Genomic DNA, 26,888 nt, shown 5'->3' on the forward strand with positions numbered 1-26,888 from the left:
GGCTCTGGCTTAACCAGATTTGAAACAAAAGTCTGCAGTCACTGACTGCAGACTTGTGAATCCTCACATCACGTACAGTGTACGCTGAAGGGATTCTCTAATACCAATTCCTGTGGCAACATGTGATATGCATACTTCCAGCCACATTCCAACTAGACGTGTGCACGTCTAGTCGGAATATGGCCGGGAGTATGTATTTAGCATACTCGCTGTCTCTCAGAATCCCATCCACTTTGCTGGCACTGCAAGAAGCTACCTTTTTTGCATAGCGAAAATACACAGCATCAAAAAAAAAAATCACCAAAAACACTTTGTTAGAAGGCAACATAACATAATTTCCATAGTACACAGAATTGCATTTCACCTTATTGTGTTTCACCTTATACCTTAAAATCTTAATATGTTAAAACCTAAAGCCTGGAGAATGTGCATGTCCTCAAACAAGCAAATCCAGATAATCTCTGTTTTCTCCTTCTCTTACTCGGCAGACAGGGCTAATACTGAAGGATTAACATTAAGTGCATTCTCAATACAGCATTTCTTACTGCTCTGTGCATTAATCTAAAATACAGTAAGTACGGTGTATTGATAACATAGTCACCATCCAAATACGATGGAATCCAAATGAAGAGGAAATGAATTATAGGTATTAGAATATTATATAACAACATGTGACGCGCCCCCTGGGCTGTGGGGTACCCGGTGCTGGGCCGGTAGATGCTGGGGGAATGTCACAGTGGCAGTGACCAGGTCCGTGACCCAGGGCGGTCAATAAAAGGGGTTATGGATAGGGGATTTATAGTGTTTTTATAGAGTTCGTGACGCCACCTGTGGAATGCGGCTAAAGGGAGCCGCCGCTGCAGAGCAGTCCTCTGGAGCTGATGTTACTGCAGCAGGGATGGTGTGGCTCTCCACGGAAAGAGCTAGCTCCAGGGCAGTGTGGATATTGCCAGTTGTGCTGGGCGTTGTAGTGCAGGGGTTGATGGCGCAGCAAGAAACACATAGACAAGGAAGTGCAGTTCCAGGGCCTTTACTGGTGGTGATTAGACAAGCCGGGACTAGGGTACTGGCTAGAAGTGGAAGTCCGGGCAGCCTGGAAGCAAGTAAAGAATCCTCCTTGCCAGATGAAGTTGGAGGCCTTCCCTTTCCACTAAACTGTTTGGCCCTGCCGCTTGTAGTGGTGCGGTGACCCTCGTCCCTGAGTGCGGCGTTTCTGTGCTTACCCGTATGGCAGGCAGCTCGGGTCTTGCGGGTGCGTCGCTCACTTGTGGCGGTGCTGGACCCTGCGGTGCTGCGGAGCCTCTGGGCGTCTGATGGGGCCAAGAGACCTGCAGTCTCCTACCCTCCGGTTTCTGCGGCTGGGCCTTCAGTGCCCCACAGCCTCGGACTCCGGTGTCCGGTTCTTCTGTGCTGGTGCTTCTTCTGGGGTGAGCTGCCGCGCAGCTCCAGTCCCCAGCTACTCTCTCCTCGATGTCCTCTCTTCAACTCCTCACACTAAGTCTAACTAACCCCGCCCCCCAGATCCCAGTTGCCAAGGGTAGGTGCTCCCCTTGCTGGTCTGGAGCCAGGAAAGTGTTGCATGTTTAGTATACCTGACTAGGGGACCCCTGCTTGCTTCCAGGCATGGCATTACCTCTTTTGAGGGAGGCAATGCCACTGTGGCAACCGGACCCCTGGGGTGCCACACATGCATATATATATATGTGTATACAAATGCAGTATATATGAACAGTTATAAATATTTTCAGAAATATACATGAATACATATTCCTTATATCCAAGGCTGGAACTGCATGAAATTTGATAGCAGCAATACAGCATGTGAATTGTCTGCGACCATTTTATCCTAGTGTGCAGTTTCTTTTTGATAGTTCTTTAAATCTTTCTGACTATGTCAGGGTATGGAGTATATTGTGTATGTGTAGGCTCCTAATGGAAAGCATGGGCTACACACAGGTAACAGCAATAGCAAATGCTGGGCAACATGCACATTCCATATAAATGCATCTAATTCAGTAACAGCAGCATGTATATACTTTTACCAAATGTCACTTAACAAAATATTGTGAAATTCTAAAAAAAAATAAATAGGTTAAACCCTAAATGAAGCATGTCTCATTCTCTTCAAATATGCAAATAGCCTCTTCAGAGAAGAGAGGACTTTAACTGTAGCGCCACCTATTGGATGTAGCAATCCTAAAAGTTAATATCAACTCTTTAATGAGCCTTGTTCATGACTTAGGATAAAAAGCCAAATCAGACACTCCATTTACAGACATGTTATTTTCCCCTCATCAGTGCAAAGCAGAAGATCTGATTTGACTAGGTGAGAGGCCTCTGACTATTGGTCTAAAAGGGAACGTTCCTCCTGGTGGAGAGTGCCAAGCCGGGGTCAGGGGACTTATAAGCTCATTCTTTTCAAGGCATGTGTGCACTTCCACACTGATCGACTTTTCCTGGAAATCTGGAACTGACCCACCACCTGCATAGGAGGCACATGCTATTTGGTGGGAGCTTTAAAAGAAACCTAACAGCTGATGCATGCTTGTAGATTCATGGGCAGCATGTATCAGACGCTGGCTGTATAATATCAGCCATGTATGTTTGACTCTAAAATGCTGCGGCATTTCAGAGAAAAACATACTTTAAAAGCTGTCCAGGGACCAAGCCACATGATAGGCTTATTGGAAAGGTGTGTCCCCGATGGCTTCTCCCCACCCGCTGCCAAAGACTGACAGGTCTCTTCCTACAAACAAGCGTAGGGAGAAGCATATTATTCAAGGGTAGCGGGCGAGGAAAAGTCGCTAGGGACTGGCCTTTCTGACTAGTCACCAGTGCGGCTCAGTCCCTGGCCAGCTTTTAAAGGGAATGTGTCAAATTTTTGCCTAATCTGAGAGTGGCAGGATGTAGAGATTGGGAACCGGATTCTAATGAAGTGTCACTTACTGGGCTACTTAATGTAGTTTTGATAAAATCACTGTTTTAGCAACAGGAGATTCACTAGAGGACTAGTAAACCTGCTGCCAGATAGTCAAGCATATTCATTTGTTCTGTATACCCCTGCCCCCACTACTGATTGGCAGCTTTCTGTGTACACTGTACATGGGCAGAAAGGTGCCAATCAGTGGTGTTGGCAGAGTTATACAGAGCTCAGAAGTCAAACTGCTAGATCTGCAGCACAGTGATTTTATCAAAATGACAGCAAGCAGCTCAGTAAGTGACAGATCACTGGAATTAGGGTCTCTGCCCCTACATTATGCTGCTCTTAGAGGGGGTAGCAAAAACCTGGTGTCTGATAGCCTTTCAAAGTAATTTTTTCTCTGAAACGCTGCCGCGTTTCACAGTCAAATATACCTGCCTTAAGTCATACAGCCAGTGCCAGGTACATGCTGACCCTGGGTCAGACACCATGTGTCAGCTGTCAGGTTCCCTTTAAAGCTCTGACTGCAATAAACCTAAAATAATTTATTACATGAATCACTTGAGTGACAACTTTATGAATATGATACTTTAGTAGAGAAGGAAGAGATAAGATAAATTACATCTTATTATGAGTAAGACTTTCTCCATATAAATACAACCTCTGATGAATAGTTACTTATTTCCTATGCAATACTGGTCACTATAAGCTGTAACATAGATATTTCACAATATAGAAAGGGGGACTTATACTGAAACAAAACTTGTCTGTTCTGACATGATGGTTTTTAGTACATATTTGTATTTCATAAAACAATTCTGGAGAACCGTTTCTCAGAACCCTGTATTGTACTGTTTCTCTGTTTTATCTCCTAAATTGATCACTAGATGAGATCACTGAAGGACATGTTGCTCCACACCCTGATACTTCCAATATCATCAATACCATGATTAAAGCTTCAGATTTGCATCCATATTTCATGGATCCCCATTAACTTATAGGCTGTGTGTCCACGATGCGTTTTTAATGCGTTTCTGCAGCGTTTTTGCAGCTGCGGAAACGCATTAAAAACGCATGGTAGAAGGGCAGCAATGTTCCCCAATGATAATCCGCATGTGCTGTGCACATGCTGCCGAAATTTCCGCTGCGGATTATCATTGCGGAAAAAAACGCAGCACTACCAATTATTTTGCGGAAATGCTGCGTTTTCGCCGACATTGACTTGCATTAGAACGCGCCAATTCCGCAAGACTGCATCTGTACTTGCGTAATTGGCGCGTTCTAATGTGCGGATGGTACCCGGGTGTAGAGGAGAGGAGAGTCTCATCCACACCCAGGTACCATTAAAAAATCTGTTAAAAAGAATAAAATAAAAAATAAATGTATATTTATCTTCCGGCGGCCCGCGCTGCGCTCCTCCTTGCTTCCCGGCACTTTGCAGTGGATTGAAGGACCTGCGCTGACGTCAGAGTCATGTGACGGGTCACGCAACGCTGACGTCGACAGGTCTTTCAATCCACTGCTGCCGGCAGCCGGGACCGAGCGAAATAAGCCAGCGCGGGCCATCGGAGGGTAAGTATATATATATTTTTTTTATTTTTAACCACTCTCTCGGGTCACACTAAATAAATCCATGCAGTTTGCATGGATTTATATAGTGTGACCTAGTTGTCACAAGCACTTTCCAAGTGATGCTAATCGCTTGGAAAGCGCTTGTGAATCCGCATGCGGAAATGTCAATGAATAACGCTCCATTTCTTAATGTCCCTGGCAGGAAAACGCATGTACAATCCGCATGCGTTTTTTTTCTGCCAGGGAGATGCAGAAACGCTCAGGAAAAAATCCTGAGCATTTCTGCTTCGTGGGCACATAGCCATATGGTTGAATTTGATCCACAAACATGGATCAGAATAGGACCTGCTTTGAGTGTCACAGATCTCACACACGGATCCATGATTTTCACGGATGTGTGAGTAGATCCATTCAATCGTATGGGCCCAATTGCTGTCTGTTGAAAAAAAAAAGGACAGCATACGGTCATTTCACACGAGAATGTAGCCATACAGTACCAGCATTTTATGAAAACACATGCACATGCAGATGCCGGTTTAAATCTCAACTTTACAATGTAAAGGGTGAAATGAACCCCCTTCCCCCGCATCTTCTTCACAATTACATCTGCAGCTTAACTGGGATTTACTGCTGCAGATATTATAGTGGGGCCTGGGAGGTCCAGTTGTGTTGGAGCATATTCTAGCTGAACCAGACTATGCAGTGTCGTATAAGTAACCAAGAGGACCAAGAAGCCAGCTGCAGATCTCACTTCCTCTTAATCATGTATTCATCTGAAGGCGGGGACAGTGACGCCAGTGCTGATTGCGCACAGGACTCACGTGACTTAACAACCGCACGGCAGCCCTGGGAATGCGAGTGCCGACACCGCTGGAACGGCGCCAGCACGGGAATTGAGTACAGACTCTCAGCTGTTGGCATCACAGACCTGGCCCTATCTTGGATCTCCTCATACCTAACAGACCGGACATTCAACGTCTCCCACTCACACACCACCTCCTCATCATCTCGCCCCCTATCTATCTGTCGGTGTCCCCCAAGGTTCAGTCTTCTCCATCTACACCTTCGCCTGGGACAGCTCATAGAGTCCCACAGCTTTCAGTATCATCTCTATGCTGATGACACACAGATCTGATGTCACCTCTCCTAACTAACCAGAATCCAATGTGTGTCCGCTATTTCATTTTCCTGCTCTGCTAGATTTCTAAAACTTAACATGGATAAAACAGAATTCATCATCTTTCCCCCATCTCACTCAACTCCCCCAACTGACCTATCCATCATAGTCAATGGCTGCCCACTCTCCCCAGTCCCGCAAGCTCGCTGCCTCGGGGTAACCCTGGACTCTGATCTCTCCTTCAAATCACATATCCAAGCCCTTTCCACTTCCTGAAGACTCCAACTCAAAAATATCTCCCGGATCCGCACATTCCTCAACCACGAATCTGCAAAAACATTAGTGTACGCCCTCATCATCTCCCACCTCAACTACTGCAACCTTCTGCTCTGTGGCCTCCCCTCTAATACTCTCGCACCCCTGCAATCTATTCTAAACTCTGCTGCCAGACTAAGCCACCTGTCCCCTGCCTCTCCTCTCTGTCAATCCCTTCACTAGCTCCCCATTGCCCAGAGACTCCAGTTCAAAACCCTAACCTTGACATACAAAGCCATCCACAACCTGTCTCCTCCATACATCTGTGACCTAGTCTCTCGGTACTTACCTGCACGCAACCTCCGAGACCTCCTTCTCTATTCTCCTCTTATCTCCTCTTCCCACAATCGCATACAAGATTTTTCCCGTGCATCCCCCCTACTCTGGAACTCTCTACTCTCCCCCCAACATATCAGACTCTCGCCTACCGTGGAAACCTTCAAAAGGAACCTGAAGTCCCACCTCTTCCGAGAAGCGTACAACCTGCAGTAACCCTCATTCCACCATACCGCTGCACGACCAGCTCTACCCTCACCTACTGTATCCTCACCCATTACTTGTAGATTGTGAGCCCTCGCGGGCAGGGTCCTCTCGCCTCCTGTACCAGTCGCTGAGCACTGCTGTCTTGCAGCGCTGGGTTCCTGGGTTCAAATCACACCAAGGACAACATCTGCAAGGAGTTTGTATGTTCTCCCCGTGTTTGCATGGGTTTCCTCCGGGTTCTCCGGTTTCCTCCAACACTCCAAAGACATACTGATAGGGAATGTAGATTGTGAGCCTCAATGTTTGTATGTTGTCTGAATTCTAAAGCGCTGCAGATTATGTTTGCGCTATATAAATAAAAAGATTATTATTATTGTATTGTTCATGAGTACTGTAATAGTTTTTGCTATGTATACCCCTTTCAAATGTAAATCACCATGAAATAAATGGCGTTATAATAATAAATAATAACAGTTTTTATTTTAACAGGAGCAGTCATTCAGATTGTCCCATTTGTTTATACATTTTAAAATTATTTGCAACACCATTTACTTGGCAAGAAATAAGGATTGGAAAAACAATTGAAAATCGGAATTTGTGCACACTGCCTGAGACTACAATAAAACTTATTAAACTGAACTTTGACTTTTTTTTTTTTTTGATACCACACCTTAGGCGTTTTCTGTTCCAAGCTAAATATCAACCTTTAGAAAGATGTGAGTGGATTAAAATAGAATTTAACATTCCATAGTTTGTCAAGATCTGTTGTGTAAGGATGAGTTGGCCCCGCAAACTTTTCTAAAATTATACAGGCTATATATCATTCCAGAAATTAATTTGTGGAAAAAGGCAGAAGAGTATCGAGTCTTATTTTATTATTGTTAGAATATAACAAAGTCATCGTACTCCAAGGCTCATAAAAGGTTATTGAGTAGTTAATTTATGTCAAACAGAAAAAATGTAGTCAAAAACCTATAGACCAATGTTCCCCAACTCCAGTCCTCAAGGCCCACCAACTGGTCATGTTTTCAGGATTTCCTTAGTATTGCACAGGTGATAATTCCATCAATGACTAGGTTTTCTCTTCTTTGTCCAAAGAGAATGTGCTTTAGCTGCTTGCAAGAAACTACCACCTTATTTTCTGTCCTGCTCTTTCCTTCTTATTAGGAGTATGATATATACTAAAATATACTAAATTGACAATATTTTAATTTTATATGCTGTATATATTCCCTGCCCCTTTATCTTCACTGTTCCGTTGGTTTTTGCCCCTGGAATGAATGAATCATGATCAAGCAAGATGGTGGAATAACAAAGGTTGTGCTAATAACTGCAGATGGAGCTGTAAGAATTGTGGACTGTACTAACGCTTTCCTACCCCTGAAGAAACCAATTATGTCATGTAGATAATGTCATGCGTTTTATACACATAATTTGTTATATGAAATGTGAACTATGTACTGCGGTTTTAGTGTACATTGTGAATAGACTGATATTTAGGGATGGAAGGGCTCTCATATGATGAGAGGTTTGAAAAGTTGAGCTTATTTAGCTTAGAAAAACGACGCCTCAGAGGGGATCTCATTTACATGTATAAATATATGTGTGGTCAGTACAAAGGACTAGCACATGACTTATTCCTTCCAAAGACCATACTAAGGACCAGGGGGCACTCATTACGGGTGGAAGAAAGGCGATCCTGGCACCTAAACAGGAAAGGTTTCTTTATAGTCAGACCAGTCAGACTCTGGAATGCCCGACCACAACAAGTAGTAATGGCAGACACTATAACAGCTTTCAAAAAAAGGGCTGGATGATGTCCTCGATACAGGTAACATTGTGGGTTACAGTTAAATTAGACAAAACTTTACACCTTTAGTAGTACATTTAGTACGGTAATAGTAATTACATAGGTAACTAGTATCATAATTAGGTTTGATCCAGGGTTCTTGGACTGATCGCCTTTTCTCTGGGTTAAAAAGGAATTTTTCCCCATGATGCAAATTGGCTGAATGTGTCCTGGGGTTTTTGCCTTCTTCTGGATCAACAGATTTAGGCATAGGGATTTTAGTAATACCATTATTAGAATCGTAAGAGTAATACAAAATATAAAACTAATTAAAAAATGATAAACTGGTTCATTTGTAATTGTAATAGTGCAGCAATAATAAAAATGGTAATAATACATTTGTGAGGCCTACTCCCAGTAAGTTATTGTTGGGAGTACAATTCAACCTACATTACTAGGTTATATGGTAATGTACAGCATAGGGTAAAATATAGATTAGGATCTACAACATAAGATAAGGACAATAGGCTTAGCACAGAGTTTTATAGGATAGTAACTGTAGTTAGCTGAAGGTATAGGATCAGATACAGTTTGTTTGGGACAAGCCCACAGTGGGAGGAGGATAGTGCTAGTGAAAAGCAGGCACTTTCTGATAGTTAGTCAGATAGGGAAGTACAGTAACCAAAGTCAAGTTCAAGTGCAGTGGGCTGCTAGCGTCAGCAAGTATCTATTGTTCATGGCAACAGGAGACCTTACTAAAATCCCTTGCGGACATTCCTGCAACGTCCGAAGCTCAGGGCTCGCTATGGGTATTATGGAGAGTGCCTTATCCTCTGGCGTACAGGGGACGATGGACATAGAACAGCGAGAAGGAAAGGTAAAGGATTCCTGTGTGGACTGCGGGAATGGATGGGAAATCCCAGGGGCTGAGAGAGCCAGTGAACATGGGGATAGTCCAGGAGGAGTGGATAGTGATGCTGATGGCATGCTGTGTTAAGGAAACAAGGAATAAGAAGTGTTATGCCCAGTACTGTGTATTACAATCTGATGAACTTGAAGAGTCCAGTAAACTTTTGCTTGTTGAAATGAACTGTGTGTCCCCTGTGTTATGTGCAGCTGTGGCACCCTGCTGTTCACAGGTACCACAGAACCCAGGGTGCATGGACGGACTTCTCCACAAGAGGCCCTCATTACATACAAACACCTCCACCCTTCCACCTCACACCACCAGAGGGAGCCCGTTAGGGATATATATATGGAGGGTGGAGCCAGGCAGTTTAGTCAGAGTTAGTTAGTCAGCCAGAGAGAGAGTCTGAGAGAGTGCTGACGCTGAGAGCAGTGAAGATGCAGCGCGTCTGCTGCTGAGTTCTGAGGGCACCGAGTATGGCCGCCGGCAAGGAGGAGAGGAGGGAGGAGTTGAAAGGGGTAGAGGAGCATCATAAGGCTCACCCCGAAGATACAAACCGGACACCGGGTCCGCGCCTACAGGGTCCTTTATACCCAGTAGGGATCACCGGCATACCAGGAGGACTACAAGTCCCTGGCCGACCTGAAGCTAGACCCATTACAGGACCAGGAACCACGAAGGCCCCGGCGACAAGGGATAGTGGTTGCCAGCAGAATGTCCTACTACCGAGCGACAGGTGAAGGAACAGCATGACACATAAGCTAGGCCCAGTTGCAGGCTGGCCAGGAGCATACAGAGAGGCAGACACGGACCAGGAGGCCTTATACACTGGGGAGAAGTCCTGAAGTGCACCCATCCTACTGAGTACCCTGGACCGTACCTGACATTCGCACCAGTAAAGGTATTGAAGTGAATCCCCTGTCTCTGTCAATCACTCCTGCTGCACCATCCTGCCTGCACTACAAGTCCCAGCATCACCACCCACCAAACTCCACACTGCCCTGAGGCCCCGCTCCACTTGTTGGGAGCAGAAACACCTCAGCTGCCATCCCATCACCCCCCGGTGCTCTGCAGCAGCGCTGGTAAACCTTACCAGGTACCACAGGTGGCGTTACAAACTATTTACTTTTTTTTTATTTTCTATCCAAGTTACAATCCCCTTTTTGGTTGACCGCCCTGGGCCACGGACCGGGCCAGCCACTGTGACATACCCCCCCCAGCATCCATAGGCCCGGCTGCCAAGTACCCCATTGCCCCGGGGGCGCGTCACAGCAGCTCCTGAAGATAGAGGCCCTGAGAAAGTGGAGGCTTGCGGCCTGCAAGTGAGTGTGATCCCCCCCACACATGATAGCACATTGGGACTGGGACACGATTTTCCTGTAAAGTGCTTGGCCATTGCTACTGCCTGCGGTTGCTTCGATGGTGACTTCTTAGAGTGGTGAGAAAAGGTCGGGCAGAGTGGCACTAGTAGTAGTGATGTCAGAAACATGCAAGCAGATCCTACAACAATTGTAATAAGAGCTACCATTAAAATAGATTTTCATGTCAAATGTGAACAGTTGCTCCTCCTAGTATTAAAGTTAAAAATATAAAAACATTTTAAATCATTTTTCAGATATGACACCTTTGGCAAAATATATGAAAGGGAATCTGTTATTTCTGATAACATTAATACCCTGCAGATATTGGGTTAAACTGCAGGTTAATAGCGTTTTGCAGGTGTCCTGCCGCTGTTCTGAAAGTGTGGCCCCCATGAGAAAATTAACATTATTTCTCCCGGAAGCCGCTGGCTTTCAATCATACAAGCGTGCTGGGAGTAATTTCCATCACTAGTGATCAGCAGCTGTAAGCAATTTTACTAACAGCTCGCTCAGCAGTGCATCAGTGCAGAGCTGGCTGTCAGTCAAAGTGTCGGGGCATGCTTACAGCCACCGGTCACTGTATAGTGAGTGGTGACTAAAGCTGTGCTGGTACACCTGCATGACTGAAAGCTGGCGGCTCCTGGGAGAAATACATTTCATTTTCTCCTGGGTACCGCACATTCAGTATAGCGGCCGGGCACAGGTTCTCGTTAAATAATAAAAAAAATTTGAACTAAAACATTTGTACTTTAAATTTGTTAAATTGCTTTAATTATGTTTTTTTTAAGAAATTCCCTGTAAGGTGGTGATACACAATAGATAAAATGAGTTTGATGTTGAAAGGCGACTGAATGAATCCAGGATCGTCCGGTGAATGAATGTTACTCCAATCCGGCTATAAACACATTTTAGCTCATGTTGGTTTTAGCGTTTTTAATCTGTTGATACATGTTCAATGACACTGGGTGATAAACGAACAATCTTTCCAAGAATATTATTTCAAATAAAGATTTTTAATTTTTTTGTGCAACAAAAGATCTTTAATCCTACTATGTGGCAAATTAATGAAACACAGACATACTCATTTCAGAGGATGACAGTTTGTGATCTGTCATCTGAAATAACTGTTGATTGACAAATTTCACTGATTTGAAAATTATCTGATTCCATCAATTTTACTCTAATGTGTGTGGGCACCTTTAACTGAAAAAATGAGAGATCAGAAAGTACCTAGTAAGGGCAAGAGATAAAAGCACAGTCCATCAATATCCTGCACCTCATCCCACCAGTTCATTAACATTGGTACATGCCTTCATAACCTCACAGGTATCATACACGTAGGTCTACTAGATACGGCAATATACCACCATCTGTCAGGCCAAAGTACATTACAAATGTCTGTTGTTCTACTCCATATGGCCATGAGGATATCTCCAATGAGAACAACAGTAAATTGTGACTACTTATATACAACAATTTTTGGGATTAAAAATATTAGTTAATTGAGAACAGAGTGGCCTGATAAGAATATTCAAGTATGATTGCTAGGTAAGGAAACTTACCTTACTAAGAAACAAAAGTCTTGTCTGAATGCAGCGGCCTTTTTATTTGATGATCACAAGGGATTTTTCACTGCATAAATCTAAAAATGCAAATGTCCAATAATTAGTAATGTTACTCAATAGATGGTCATCATATTCTAAAACGCAAAGCATTTAAGCTAAGTGTCTACATTGCAGATTTCACTAGATTGAGGTCTAGAATCATATTTCTATATTTCAAAAAACTCTATAAACATCATATTTGACTGAAACTTTCTCCTATTTCTATTAGGTTCCTACTAACAAGATCTACCACTAGTGGGATTGGCTGGAAGGCACTGACAGACAGTATATGGGCCCTTTGCTGTCCAATACCTCATCATAATGCACAGTTTCATCCGCTTTGGTGGTGGCAGTGGGCTTCCTTACCTCTTGGGCTTCTGTGCTGCTGCACAGGTTGCACAAATGGTATGTCTGCCACTGAATGAAGGCCATCAGACCAAAGCCTTATGGATATCGCAGAACCGTGTTCAGGGGGTTACATGGTGGAACAAGGAGTCCTCATGGCAGTATTCTCTCTGGATATAATGCTTCTTGATGAGAATATCTCAATGATATAATTCTCAATGGAGCAAGGGTTTTTGCATCACACATGGTCCATTAATATGAATACTTTTGCACAATTTGAAGTATAGCAAGACCCTGTAGAAGTTTATGTGGTGTGGAGCCATAATTGGACCATGTGCTTGACTTCCATGGCTCACTCTCTATTACATGCTATAGAAAATGACGGCTTCAGAATACAACAGGTAATACTGCACCCTGCAGAGGCTTACAGTGACGAGACTGACTATCTGAGAAGTGCTGAAGTTCAACAACCGTGTCCCTGGCAGAGAACAGCCATTCCTGCCTAGTTAAAGTTGAACTTTGACTTAGTTGCCAAGTTTACAGGTGTGATTTCTCCTATATAGACAAATGAGAAACCTAAGCTGTGGTTCCTGGCAAAAACAGGTCCAGTTTCTTAAGTAGCATGCTATTGTCAGTCAGGGTGGTGCACGAAGGCTCTTCTTTATCTGATCTGCCCTTAGTTTTGTGCTAAGGAGAGGTAATATATAAGATAGCTATGATAAATAAAAGAAACTGAATGGTAAGAAAAATAACCCAAATGGATATACTGTATATTGTAAGTAATAAAAATATTTTTTGATTCCGATCCATGGATGCCTTCAATGTCTCATATTTGTTTATTGAATAACTTTATTCTACTACTCAAGGCCTCATTCCGTCTTCCAATTTTCACACATGTCTTCTATCCATGTCTTTCACAGCTAAAACGCATGCCCATTATAGTTTATGGGCATGATCACGTGTTTTTTTGTGTTTTTTTCTCTCACCTCAAAACATTCATGTCTGTTTTTGATCCCATTTGTGGATCAAACTCTCCTAGTCAAGTGAATGGGTTAATGAAAAAATAGATGGCACTTGGATACCATCCATGGTACATTTGAGTGTTGTCCGGTTTTAACTGTTTAACAGGTAAGGTAACCTTAAATTCATTTTTTTTTGTACACATGAGAAAAGCAGATGTCACATTTATGGGAAAAACAGACCAAAAATGGAAAATTTAAATCTACTCACTAATGAATAACTATAATTTTTTTCTCATCCGCAAATGAATGGATGCCTAAATGAGGCCGAAGTAGTAGTGAAAAGTATTCAGTACATAAAATCAGTTGGTAACAAAAGGGCAACACCAACAATTATGACCATTAGTAGTAATTGTATAGTAATACAAGTGTGCTATAAAATATTATGGTTATAAGAATCAGAGAACTGCTGTGATTAGGTATTATAAGCAAAAGGATGAAATTTAAATAAAGATTTATATTTGTTAAAAGTGAATATTATCTGAAATAGCGGAATTTCAGGACTAATAAAATGACCATAATGAGGATCAGAAGTTAAACGGGTTGACCGGTCTTAAACTAACTAACTTAAACTCTATGTGACTGCAGACTTGTGAATCCTCACAGTGCGTGGACTGCGCACTGTGAAAATTGTCTAATGCTAGAGCTGAGAGAGGAGGGGTTGTGACCGCAAGTATGTGATTTGCATACATTAGTCATGTGTCAACTAGATTGGTGCGGCCTTGCTCAATGCAAGTATATTTAGTGAGGCCGGATACAGTCTAGTTGGAATGTGACCATACTTGTGGACCCGCTGCAAGCACGGACACCAGAGAATCCTCACAATATGCAGTGCTTGAGATGTGAGGATTCACAAGTCTGCAGTCACATAGAGTGACTGCAAACTTGTAGCTTAAAACGAGACAACCTCTTTAACATTGCTGGGGCTGTGGGTTGGACTTGAAGCCCAAAACGGTAATAACTGCATATCTGTATATAGTGCCTGAATTTTTATAGGAATATCACAAGTATTTGTGTCTTATAAACTCGTGTTGGATTTTGACACCACATAAGGACAGGATAGGAACGGAGTCAGGGCTGGCTCTAGGTTTATGTGGGCCATTGAGCAACAGAGTCACAGTTGTCCCCATATACCGCAATCTTTTTCAATCTTAACCCTAACCCAGTATACCATAAAATAACTTTCACTAGTAACATTTTTACCCTTGTTTTTGTTAGTTGTTCAGTAAAATTTAATTTTCCTGTCTTTTTTCTTTTACCGAAAAACACCCCAAAAATGCCATGTATGAAAATACCCTAAGAAGGACAGGAGCAACTGTTTCTCAAAGTTTGTAACATAAACCTCCACTGACAGAAAATACCATCTCGGATAGCAAAAATATTTTTTTTCTGTTTTTGCTTGCCCACATTCACAGTCATTATTACAATTTGTATGTTTATTTTTTATTTTGCTATATAACCTATTTTATCAGGCTTCATTTTGCTGATATTTTTTAGTAACTTCTTAAAATATAGCTTTTTTACTTTTAAAATGTACGGACATATAAAGATATATCGGTATATACCAGAACATTAATTACCGTATGTCTGAAAACTTGAGATTTTAGGTCGATAAAATCCTCTCAAACAGTGTAGCCTAAATCTGCACAATCCTTCTATAGCTTACTCTAACATATAGGCTCTATAAAAATAATGGATTCCAAATAAGATTGTTTTACTTATAAACTAGGAGACAATCGAGTTAGGTGGGTATAAAAACACATCTTTATTAATTAGTGATAAGATACAAAATTCACAAAATTAATTAAAAATAGTATGACAGTACAAAGGACGGGTGTCTAAATTAGCATACCGCAACCCCAAAAATGTTTTAAGATAAAGGACAAAGTGCAATGCAAATAGGTGAGGTCCTGCAATTCACAGGTATTGCCTATGGTCAGAGTAAAGGTGCACCATATGGGATCAAAATAGATCATTGGCAAAACAGGCAAGAAAAGCAAGGTTGTATCCTTGCAAAAAAAGGTGACTGGTAGTGAGCTATATGACCGCTTTCTCAAGGGGTCATTGAACATGCGCCAAAGAGGGCTCCAGAATGTACGCCCTCCCTCAGTTATGATGTTAGCGGTCACATGATACTACACGTGACCGGTTTCTTTGGTTCAAAAAGGTCTTCTCCAGCACCTTATCTACAATACTCCTTGAGAAAGCGGTCATATAGCTCGCAAACGTGCGTCGGGGACTGCCACTACCACCACTGTCAACCGCTACCAGTCACCCATTTTGGTAAGGATACAACCCTGCTTTTCTTGCCTGTTTTGCCAACAGTCTATTTTGATCCCATATGGTGCACCTTTACTCTGACCATGGGTATCGGCTCACTATCTGTGAATTGCAGGACCTCACCTATTTGCATGGCACTTTGCCCTTTATAGAAGATTTTTGGGGGTTGCGGTATGCTAATTTTGACACCCGTCCGATGTACTGTCATGCTATTTTTAATTGATTTTGTGAATTTTGTATCTTATCACTAATTAATAAAGATGTGTTTTTACACTCACCTAACTCATTTTTTTCCTAGTTTATAAATGATTTACCTGAGTTGGTGCTACTCAGTGATTTTTGGCACCACTTGGCGCCCTTCTCACTGAATTTTGAGTATGCTATTGGCCTATTGTGTACCTAAGATTGTTTTACTTTATATGTATTTATCCAAATCAACTCGTTCTCCAGAACAGATTTTCAAGGAACTTCCTACACACTGGCAACATGAGGCTGGGCATTTTCCTACACCAGGAGGAACCCAAGTCCAGACAATTAGCATAAGGTCTGACAATGGCATTGAGGATTTCATCACGAAACCTAACAGTAGTCAGGATACCATTGGTTATCATGTGAAGTCTTGTGCGACCAGAAATCACTGACCCACTGCCAAACCGGTCATGTGATATGATGTTGCAGGCAGTATAACATTTACCACAGAGTCTCCAGACTCCTTCATGCCTGTCACATGTGCTGAGTTTGAACCTGCTCTGATTCGTGAAGAGAATAAGACACCAATGACAGAGCTGTCATTTCTGGTGATCTTTGGTGAATGCGAAATGAGCTGCAAGATGTGGGGCTGAGAGCACAAGTCCCACTATAGAATATCAGGCCCTCATGTCACCCACATCGAGTCTATTTCTGAAAGATTGGACAGAAACATGGACACCAGTAGTCTGCTGGAGGCCATTTTGTACGGCTCTGGAAGTGCTCCTCTAGTTCCTCCTCCCACTAAGGAGCAGTTACCAGTCCTGCTGCTGGGTTAGCGCTATCCAGATCTCCTTGTGTAATGGCCAGTGTCCTGGGACCTGCTCCATGCTCTTGAGACTGTGCTGGAAGACATAGCAAACCTTCTTGCAATGGCACATAGGTATGGAAGAGCTGGAGTACCTGTGCAACCTGAGAAGGCTGCAAGTCCCATCTCATGCTACCAGTGGTGATAAGGACACTATCAAAACTAGGGACAAATCAGTCAGGTTTCTACCACTTTGAATATAAGAATATAGCCCCATACAGACCCTTGAGAAAGCGATATTCAAACACACGAAATGCGCGTCGAGTCTGTTGCTATCCACCTATCTGCCAGCCTGTACTAACACTTCCACCCTGGTAAGCTTAACCTCTCCTAGTTACTCTTTACTGATAAGTAGCAGCTCTTAACATGTTTTCGAAATGTCAAAAAACTGGTTACTGTCCTTTCTGTAGCATCGGCGTCTCTGCCCCCTGCCAGGCAGAGACGCCGTCCCCATTACCGCCGCGGTCCTGGTCCGGCGTCTTCCGGCCTCTCTCCTGCTGCTGCACGCAGCTTCCCGGGCACTGTGCTTACGGCGCGTGCGCTGCCTCCCTCTTGTTGCTCTGTGTTCTTACTGTTGCTTCAACCCTCAGGTCCCTCTGTAAGTCAGTCCTGTCCGCCAGTCTGTTCTTCAGTCCAGCCCATCAGTATGACTACAATCCAGCCCGACAGTCTGTCTACAGTCCAGTCCGCCAGTCTGTCTATAGGCTCTGCCTGCCTGCTTACCTGGAAGCACCTGCCAGTTACCTGCCGTGTCCGCCAGCCGGCTTACCTGAAAGCACCTGCCAGTTACCTGCCATGACCGCCAGCCTGCTTACCTGGAAGCACCTGCCAGTTACCTGCCGTGTCCGCCAGCCTGCTTACCTGGAAGCACCTGCCAGTTACCCGTTGTGCCCGCCAGCCTGCCTACCCGGAGCACCCGTCTGGCTATCTCCCGAATCAGTCTGCTTATCCGCTGTACCGGTCTGTTCATGCCACCTGACCCGTGGGAGTCACCTGCTCTCATACAAGGTCGGTCCCAGAGTGGCACCTGGTCCCCCTGCTTGGTCCCTCCCTGGTTCACATAGTCGACTGAGCCGCAGTACGACCTTGGTCAGGCCGAGCAGGCACTTAGTTACGCCCCTCTGGTCCCTCCTTGCACCGCAGCACAGAGGTTCCACCACCCGGCCCCGTAACACTTTCTACTTGAGCGGGTTTCTCTAGCCTGAATTGCACTTGCTATGTATTATAATATGTGGTCTTGGATGTACTATCGCTGACATTTTGTTTAACTGTCTTGACATTTATGAAACAATTTTTAACTCATGATTAATAAATATTTTCTTTTTTATACCTACAAACTCTGTTTTCTCTTGTTTATCATATCACGTGGAATATAAGCAACACTACTGCAGCAACCAAGACCTGTACCACCATGTGCACCACCACCACCAACTCCCCCTCCTCATATCTGATGTCTCAGACAACTTGTGCCACTATCTGTTGCCACCCCATCCCTAGAAACCAGCACCAGCGCACCACACCACATAACCTGCATGACCAGAACCTCCACACTCATATAACCTGTACCACCAGCTGCACCCCAATTTGCTACTCATTAATGCGTGGCACACTTAAGCAACTGTCCGTCATAGAGAAGTGTTGAGCAACTTTTTCATAATAGAAACAATAAACGAAGGGGCGGTTATGGATTTAATAAAGAAACTCAATACTGCAAGGTAAACGTTTCTTTCATACTACACAGCTATACCTAATAGTATTTTAAAAATGGAAACCCTAGGACACCTAGTGGAAAGACAAGGTAACAGCCAGCATTATTTCACAATAACTACTGTATAATGAGCTTTATATACAATACATTAAAGTAAAGTGAATATATCTTTAAAATTAAGCTAAAACGGGACATTACCACCTATAGTGATTATTGGGGGCGTGAGTGTTTTAACTCCCAGCGATCCAGATAAGTGGGCTCCACAGGAGCATATGCTCAACATCAGCTTTACTCATTGTCTAGGAGTCTGAAGAAAATATTCACACAATGTATTCTTCTTTCTCTGGCAGATGTTTAGAAAATAAGATTAGTGGAGGGTCAAGCAAGCACACCTGTATTCCAGACATGCAACTGCCAACCCCCTTTCTCAGATAGCTGGGGGTCCCAACGGTAGAACAGCATCCAATCAATATGTTTCCTCTGTCCTACAGATAGTGGATAGCTATGTATTTTAGAAATTCCTATTTATAATGTAACTGTAATCTCAGCAGAATTTGCAGCAGAATGTCTATACTCGAGCTCCTCCATTCTACTCCCTCCTCCATAGAATGGTATGTGAAAGTCTGATGTTACCGGTGAATTGAGATTATTGCGAGAAGGAGGAGAAAGAAGCAGATTTCACTGATAAAATAAATTATGCTTCTTACTTTCATATGTACTAGTGATTTATGAAAAACAAAGAAAATAAAACGATGGTTACTCTGTCACTTTTAATGTATCATTAAAGCGAACCTGTCACGAGGTTTGGCCGATATGAGATACGGCCAGCACCTTTCAGCCCTGATATACAGCATTCTATAAAGTTGTATATAAACCCCTGATCTGACCAGAAAGATAAGAAAACAAGCTTTCATTATACTCACCTGAGGGTTGGTCCGGTGGGTGTCATTCGTCTTGGTCCGGAGCCTCCCTTCTTTTGATGCGATCCTCCTTCTTGCTTCGTGTGGATGACACGTCCCTACGTCCCTCTTTGACCTTTGCCGGCGTGTCCGCACTGCAGTACTTTTCTCTGCCCTAGTCGGGGCACAGAAGTACGCCTGCGCAGGAACACGATGCTGGGGGAGACTGTGTGGATGACGTAGAGACGTGTCATCCACATGAAGCAAGAAGGAGGACGGCATCGAAAGAAGAAGGGGGGCACCAGACCAGGAAGAACGACACCCCTCGGACCAAACCACCCCCCCAGGTGAGTATAATAAAGCTCTTTTTTCTTCTCTTGCAGGTCGGATCGGGGGCTTACATACAGAATTCTAGAATGTTGCATATCAGGCCTGAAAGGTGGTGGCCGTATCTCATATCAGTCAAACCTGGTGACAGGTTAAAACCTTTAAACATTTATGGATTATACCGTTTTATTTACAAACTTACGAAAAACTCATCACATAATGTTGCATATACTCTTCAGCAGTGAAATTGTACCACCAAGAAGGAAAAGTCTGGGAATTATGAAAATAACAGGATGAATAGACATGTTAATGATTGGCAAATTATGAAAAATTGGAACATGTTCAAAACATCTCAATTTATTCATCATCGGGTATGAGCAGCATGTCCAGAAATCTCCACACTGACACATCTTGGGGTCATCTGACGAATGTTCTGCCATTCTCTGTGCACTTGGACAAATCATCAGGATCCGCTGCTGGCAGCGCTGTTTGCAAATGCCGACCAATAGCAAGCAATATGCAGCCTAGCGTTGTCGGGCTGAAAAAAGGCTCCTGGAACTGACACCAAGATGGTAGGGATAGCTGATCCCCAACTGCCAGATAATCCATCTGGACCATGCGATTGCATTGCGGGGGGTAAATGAGAGATAGTGCCATGAATGTACCAGCGAGCAATCAATTTAAATGCCAATGTCAGAGATTGATAGCATCTAAATAGTCAACAGCAGTGATTGGAGCTCGGCTCCAGCCACTGCTGTTAGTGACAGCTGCTGGCTACTTAACTTAGCCGGCATATACTGCATGTGTACACAGCTCAGCTCCTGAGTCCCTTCCTCACTTGCGGACTTGGGCGTGAATGTACAGTTACTCTCATATGTGTCAAGGGGCTCATCTAATGTGTATTGCAGCATTATTGTGACCTACCTGAACTGTTTTGTCTAAAGATGACCTACATGTATTGCTCTTCATGTACACTTATTGTCCCTAGGGCTGTAAGCGTAGATGTGCCAATGTAAACAAACTATGTTCTCTCTCGACTTCATTCCCCAAGGCATTTCTGATCGTATTTATATTACAAACACTGCAGGTACTCAGTATTTGTAACGTGATTAGTGGAACCACTGTGCTGTCGTCCGAGGAGAGCCTGTGGGGCGTGACTTAGGGGAACACCCGACTCTTCACTAGAGCCCCTGATAGTGGGGTTAGGCTTGGCTCCTGATGGACACCAGGTGCTACTCCAGGGCAGATATCGGATGCACAGCGGGAACACAGGAATCAGAGATGCTGGCGGGAATGGAAAGTCTGCAGATAGGCACTGACAGGTGCAGGCTGGTACGGCTGGAATACTGATAGGCACTTGTAGGTGCAGGCTGGTATATGGATGAGCACGGCAGGTGTAGGCTGGTATACAGATGGACACTGGTGGGTGCAGGCTGGTATGTGGACAGGCAGACACAACTGAAATACATGAAAAATAGGCAAGTATGGGCAGACAGGTACTGGACTGATAGGTCCCCAGTGTCCGCCAGTCAGTCTGACAACTAGCAAGCGTGGTGAGGACTAACTATACACGTGGCACAGGCACCTCCATTCAGGTGGAGGTGCCTTAAATAATAAGTGTATCCCATCCATTAGCCCCAAGCACAGTGCCCGGGGATCTGTGCGCCATGTGCAGTCTGTGGGCTGCAGCAGGAGAAGGAGGGGGTGTAGGACGGGGGCCGCGGCGGTGAGTGAGTTGGCGTCCCTGATGGGGGAGGGGAGAGGCATGCAGGGATGCCGACGTTACACTATTTACCCTGATTTAACAAAAGTGAAATTCCCTCATAAAATGTAGCAGACTTTAGCTCTGTTCACTTTCTAGAATTCATATGGGGGCATTTATTATATTGATGCAGGGTACAATTCATCAAAAGTGATATAATGATTTGCAAGAACCAGCATCATCGCCAGCTCTATGCAAATCTCGCGCATGAGCGCACGTTTCTTTCTTACGCATCAGTATACCTCTGAAGCCGATGTATGCTTCCTGGCTTCAGAGTTGCACTGCGCATATCCCTTGGAGGCTGAGGGGGACGCCCCTGCCTCCTGCCCTTTAGGAAGGTTATTTGTACCATCTAATCTGCGCCGCAAAGTAATTAGGGAACATAACTCTGCTTGCTGGTTATCCAGGTGGTAAGGCAACCGTGGACCTCCTCTCTTGTCGTTTTTGGTGGCCAGGGTTGCATCGGGATTTGATTGAACACGTATCTGCTTATAGTATTTGTGCACGTTCTAAGGTTTCGCATACCGGCCCGTCTGGTACTCTTCTTACGCTACCTATCCCTAGTAGGCCATGGACACACTTGTCAATGGATTTTATTACTAATCTACTGGTTTCTGCAGGCAAAACGGTGGTTTTGGTGGTAGTAGATAGGTTCAGTAAAATGGTTTACTTCGTCGCATTACCTGCACTTCCAAATGGCAAGACAGTTGCTCAGGTGTTCATAAATGAGATCGTGAAGCTTCACGGGGTTCCCTCAGTTGTGATGTCAGATCGGGGGACCCAGTTTGTTTCCAAGTTCTGGAAGGCATTCTGTTCTCGACTGGGGATGCAGCAGTCCTTTTCCTCTGCCTTCCACCCTCAGTCAAATGGTCAGACCGAGCGTGTCAATCAGAATTTGGAGACGTACCTCAGGTGTTTCGTTTCCAAAAATCAGGAGGATTGGGCATCCTACTTACCGATGGCATAATATTCCATTAATAATCATCGTCAAGAAACCAATGGCAGGTCACCGTTCTTTGGTGCATACAGTTACTACCCACAGTTTGGTACCTTTAGTGGGGGAGGAGCTTCGGGAGTTCCTGAGGAGAAACATTTTTCTTCGTCGCTCTATTGAGCATGGCGGGGAATAATGAGTAATTTGAAGATCATGGGAGACAGGTTTAAAAGCATGGCTGACAGAAAACGCTTGCCAGATCCGGACCTGAATGTGAATAACTTGGTGCGGTTGTCTACCAGGAATATTAAGTTGAAAGTTCCTTCTTGGAAGCTGGGACCTAGGTTTATTAGTCCCTATAAAATAACCGCCGTCATTAACCCAGCAGCGTTTCGTCTTGAGCTTCCTCAGGCCCTTCAGGTCCACAATGTTTTCCACAGGTCCTTACTCAAGAAGTATGTGAAACCTCTTGAGCCCTCACCTCTACCGCCGCCCCCAGTAATGGTTGATGGTAATCTGGAGTTTCAGATTTCGAGGATTGTAGATTCTCATCTCCAATGTCGTTCTCTACAATACTTGGTGCACTGGAAGGGTTATGGTCCAGACGAGTGGATGTGGGTTTCAGCTTCAGAGGTGAACGCTCCCACGTTGGTTTGTTCATTTCACACCTCTTATCCTGAGAAATCTGGTCCTGAGTGTCTGGAGGCCACTCGTAGAGGGGAGGGGGGGGGGGACTGTCACGAGTGTGTCAGAAGTGACAGACAGTTGCCCTGAAGTTGGTTGCAGAAGATCTCTTCGTTTGGCATTACAGACACCTTCTTAGCTGTCTCACTCTAGGACCCAGTGGCCAGGGCTGTGGAGTCGGTAAGCCAAGCCTCCAACTCCTCAATTTCCATGACACCGACTCCAACTCCGACTCCCTCATACATGGCTCATATTTAAGTTTAAGTGATAAATTTACTGTAGTAAAATGGTAACATCAGGCTTTTAATCATCATTATGATACAATAATCAAGCCATTTAGATAGAACATAAAATATATTTATTGGAATACAACTTTAGAACAAAAAAACTTTTGCATATTTACAATTTATTATACACTATGCAGTAAGTGAAAGAAAAAAAAGGGTTTTCAACAAAAACATACTGAATAACATTTGTGCAGTCTATGAATTTGTTCTGAGAAATAGTATCGCCTCCATCAGATCCTCCTTCATAGATGACCTCAAATCTGACCTAATTATTTTAAGGCTAGAGAACAACCTCTCTACACTAACTTGGGTTGGTGGCAAAGCAGTAACCACATGGGCAACATCTCTAACAATTTCAGAGTATAAAGGAATTGCCTCATGCACAGTCAATTTTGATGAACGATTGAACTCTTCTACTTCTTTGAGAGCAAGTGAAAGATTTTGTAATTCCACAATTGCCCATTTCCAGCACGTCTCTTCAAGATGGAATCAATTTTAGGGGTTCTGGCAGCAATAGCCAATTTCCTCACTTTGCTAATCAGAGTTGCAGCATATCCATCATGCAGACTATCTCTTATTGCCAGCTGCAGCGTGTGCACAGCACAGCGCACATGATGAATAGGAGAGAGGTGTGAAGCAGCTTCAACAAGATCATCTAATTGTAAAGAATCATTTTGCTGTTCTTCTGTAGTAATATCTGTTTGTTCCTCCGTTATGGGAACAGGAGTGTGAGCTTCCATCTCCAACATACAGAATCTGAAATGTTCTACTAGCTGCTGTTCACCTTCATTATTCTCATTCATCAGTTTAATTGTACTTATCATGTTTAAGCATTATCAGTTAAAATAGCAAGAACCTGTTCTTTTTTGCTTTTAATCCTGCTTTCCTCTTCACTCCAGCAGTTCGGAGATGAGTGCTGGCATTCCTTCCCTGTGTGTTTGTTTTTTCCCCCTTATCTGTAGAGGAGGAGCTTCACTACTTATCATGTACATTAACTGTGGCATAGATTCATCTCAGCTAAAAGTCTAGACCCTTAGATCAGGAATAGGACATTTCATAACTTTCCCAAATTCTTAGGAAAAAATATTTCCCATAAACTGCATTGAACTACTGTACCCAAATTATTATATATTTTAGGAGTTGGTTCATTTTATACCGACTCTGACTCCACTAAAATGGACTCTGACTCCACAGCCCTGCCAGCAGCTACCTCCCTCCGGCTAATTGACACCCAGGTTGGGTGTATAAATACTGCCTGTTGCTAGAGGGAAGTGCTGGTGATATTCACATGGCCCCTTGTGAAGGCTTGGAGCAAGTGCAGTTCCTACTTCCTCTCTGGTGCTAAGATGACGTGTGTGCCATCTCTCGGAAGTTGACGCAAGCTAAGCTACTTTCCCCGGGTCTGTCTCCCCTTGCTGTCGTTAGTTGTCAGTGGGGAATGACTAGCGCTCACCTACAGGGATAGGTTCCTGTGCGGCGATTGGTGATGAACCAGTAAAGGGACAGAAGGGGGACATGGTGATTACAGATCAGCCTAGGAGGTCTCCACCTCCCTCTTTCCCTAGTGTCTGGACTCCCTTCCCCTCATCCCTTTGTGTCGAACTTTGTCTTTCCTACACTGTGCGTGACACCAGGTGCCACTCCAGGGCAGCGTCCGGCAGTATAGGAATACAGGATACGAGAATAGCTTTAACAGACTAGGGACAGGGTACCTGGCAACATACAGTTGCATACCCCAAACCACCTAACAGTAACTATAGGGGTTGCTCTGGCACCTCCCAAATTAGCACGCAGCCCCTTTAAGAGCAGAGGAGCACACGCGCACACTAGGCACAACGCCAGAGCACGGTGCGGCATGTACAGAGGAGGAAGGTGGAAAGTACGCCGGGACCATGCCGGATGGCCGCGGTGGTGAGTAAGCTGACGTCCCTGTGACTCGCCCCCTGGGCCGTGGGGCACCCGGAACCGGGCTTCAGGGCAATGTTGGGGGTAGTAGTGGCAACCCGATCCCGTGGCTCAGGGTGGTCAGACCAGATGCTGTGGCAGTCTATTTTTAGTTTTAGGTTAATGTCCGACTACGCCACCCGTGGATTGCGGCTATTATGAACCGCCGCTGCAAGGCAGTCCACTGAGGCTGATGGTGTGTGCAGCTGAGATAGTATAACTCCCCACGGGAAGAGTGTAGCCCCAGGGCAGTGTAGTAGGATGCTGGGGGTGATGGTGCAGGCGCAGCATAAATCACACAGAGTCAGTGATGCAGTCCAGGGTCTTTTACTCACAGTTGTTATCCGAGCCACTTCTGCCGGCAATGACTGCCCGAGCCGTGCTGCGTCCACCAGGTGAAGAGCTCGGTCAACCCCCAGGCAATTCAGGAGTATGGCACAGGACCCCCTTTTATCCTTTCTCTGGCCTCTCGTGCCCCACCAGTGACCACACTTCTGTCCAGCTGCCTCGGGTCTTCTCTTGGTGAAACCTGTCGCCGGTTTCCCTGACCCTATGTGGTGCCTTCCTAGTGAGTGTAGCAGGGGGTCGCACCAATAGATGATCACGACCTCCGGTCTTTGGCTGAGGGATAATTTACCTCCACAAACTTGGGAATCCGGTACCCTTATTCTGCCTGACCCTTCACCCGATATCTCGTGGGTTTTTAGGGTCCCTTCTGCCTTCTTGTTTCTGGAGCCTTTCTACTCCTCTTTCTCTCCACCTTTCTTCCTTCCTTCTCCTTCTCCTCTTCTCCCTTCTGGCTCCGGCCTTCACCCTAGGCCTGCCTCGTGGAGCTGAGCTCAGGCTGAGCCGCAGCTCCCTGTCAGCTCTCTCTCTCCTTCTGCTCTTACTGAACTCCCTCCTAAGATGGCCCCCACCTTTTTATCTGCTTCTCTGTGTTGAGCTCAGGTGACCAGCACCCAATGAGTTCCTTCCTATGCTCCAGAAACCGTCCCCTTCTTCTCCTACATCACTGGGTTCTCTCCCCCCTCCCCACTCCAGCCAGGGACATGGTCAGTTGTGCCTGCATATATATAAATGGGAGCACCGTCGAGCTGTCCCCCGGAAATGGGGTGAGTGTGTGTATGCAGCTAACTGAGCCCTGGTCCATACTCCATCCTTACCTGGGAGTGGAATATCACACCTCTGGTTAAGGTGCAATACCCCTGGGGGCGGTACACCTGCATGAAGGGGGAAGGGGACACCATGCAGGGACGCAAGCCATAGCACTACAAAGACCTCCCAGATCATGCTCACCAAGACCTATGAGTTAGGGAATTCACCTTACTGCTAGGTGGGCCTATAACAGTCGACACCATTCTTTTGAACTCTGCCTGGTTTTCTGTCAAAATCCTGTTTTTCAGGGATTCAGTTGGAAACACTGATAAAGTGCTGAAAGGAAAATTTTATATGTTTGCACCTAGCCTAAAACCCAGTATCTTGCTGTTTTACACAATGTCCATTGGGCTTTACTTCCTGTTATATAGAGAGGACATCTCAGCAGTCGTCGCATTATCATCAGTGACAGTATTATAATG

At 44.6% G+C, this 26,888-nt stretch overlaps 1 protein-coding gene across 1 annotated transcript in view; it reads right to left on the bottom strand.

Annotated features, from left to right (window-relative positions):
* PLD1 (phospholipase D1) overlaps positions 1 to 26,888 on the bottom strand; it is a 309,620-nt gene that overhangs the window by 199,221 nt on the left and 83,511 nt on the right. Inside the window, exon 2 of the mRNA XM_073674903.1 lies at positions 12,027 to 12,106. The gene's annotated coding sequence lies outside the window, so the exon portion shown is untranslated. The remainder of the gene's footprint in view (positions 1 to 12,026; positions 12,107 to 26,888) is intronic.

Source organism: Phyllobates terribilis, unplaced genomic scaffold (genome assembly GCF_046119375.1).
Source record: "Phyllobates terribilis strain yellow unplaced genomic scaffold, ASM4611937v1 Scaffold_3__8_contigs__length_932513732, whole genome shotgun sequence".
NCBI classification, from domain to species: domain Eukaryota; kingdom Metazoa; phylum Chordata; class Amphibia; order Anura; family Dendrobatidae; genus Phyllobates; species Phyllobates terribilis.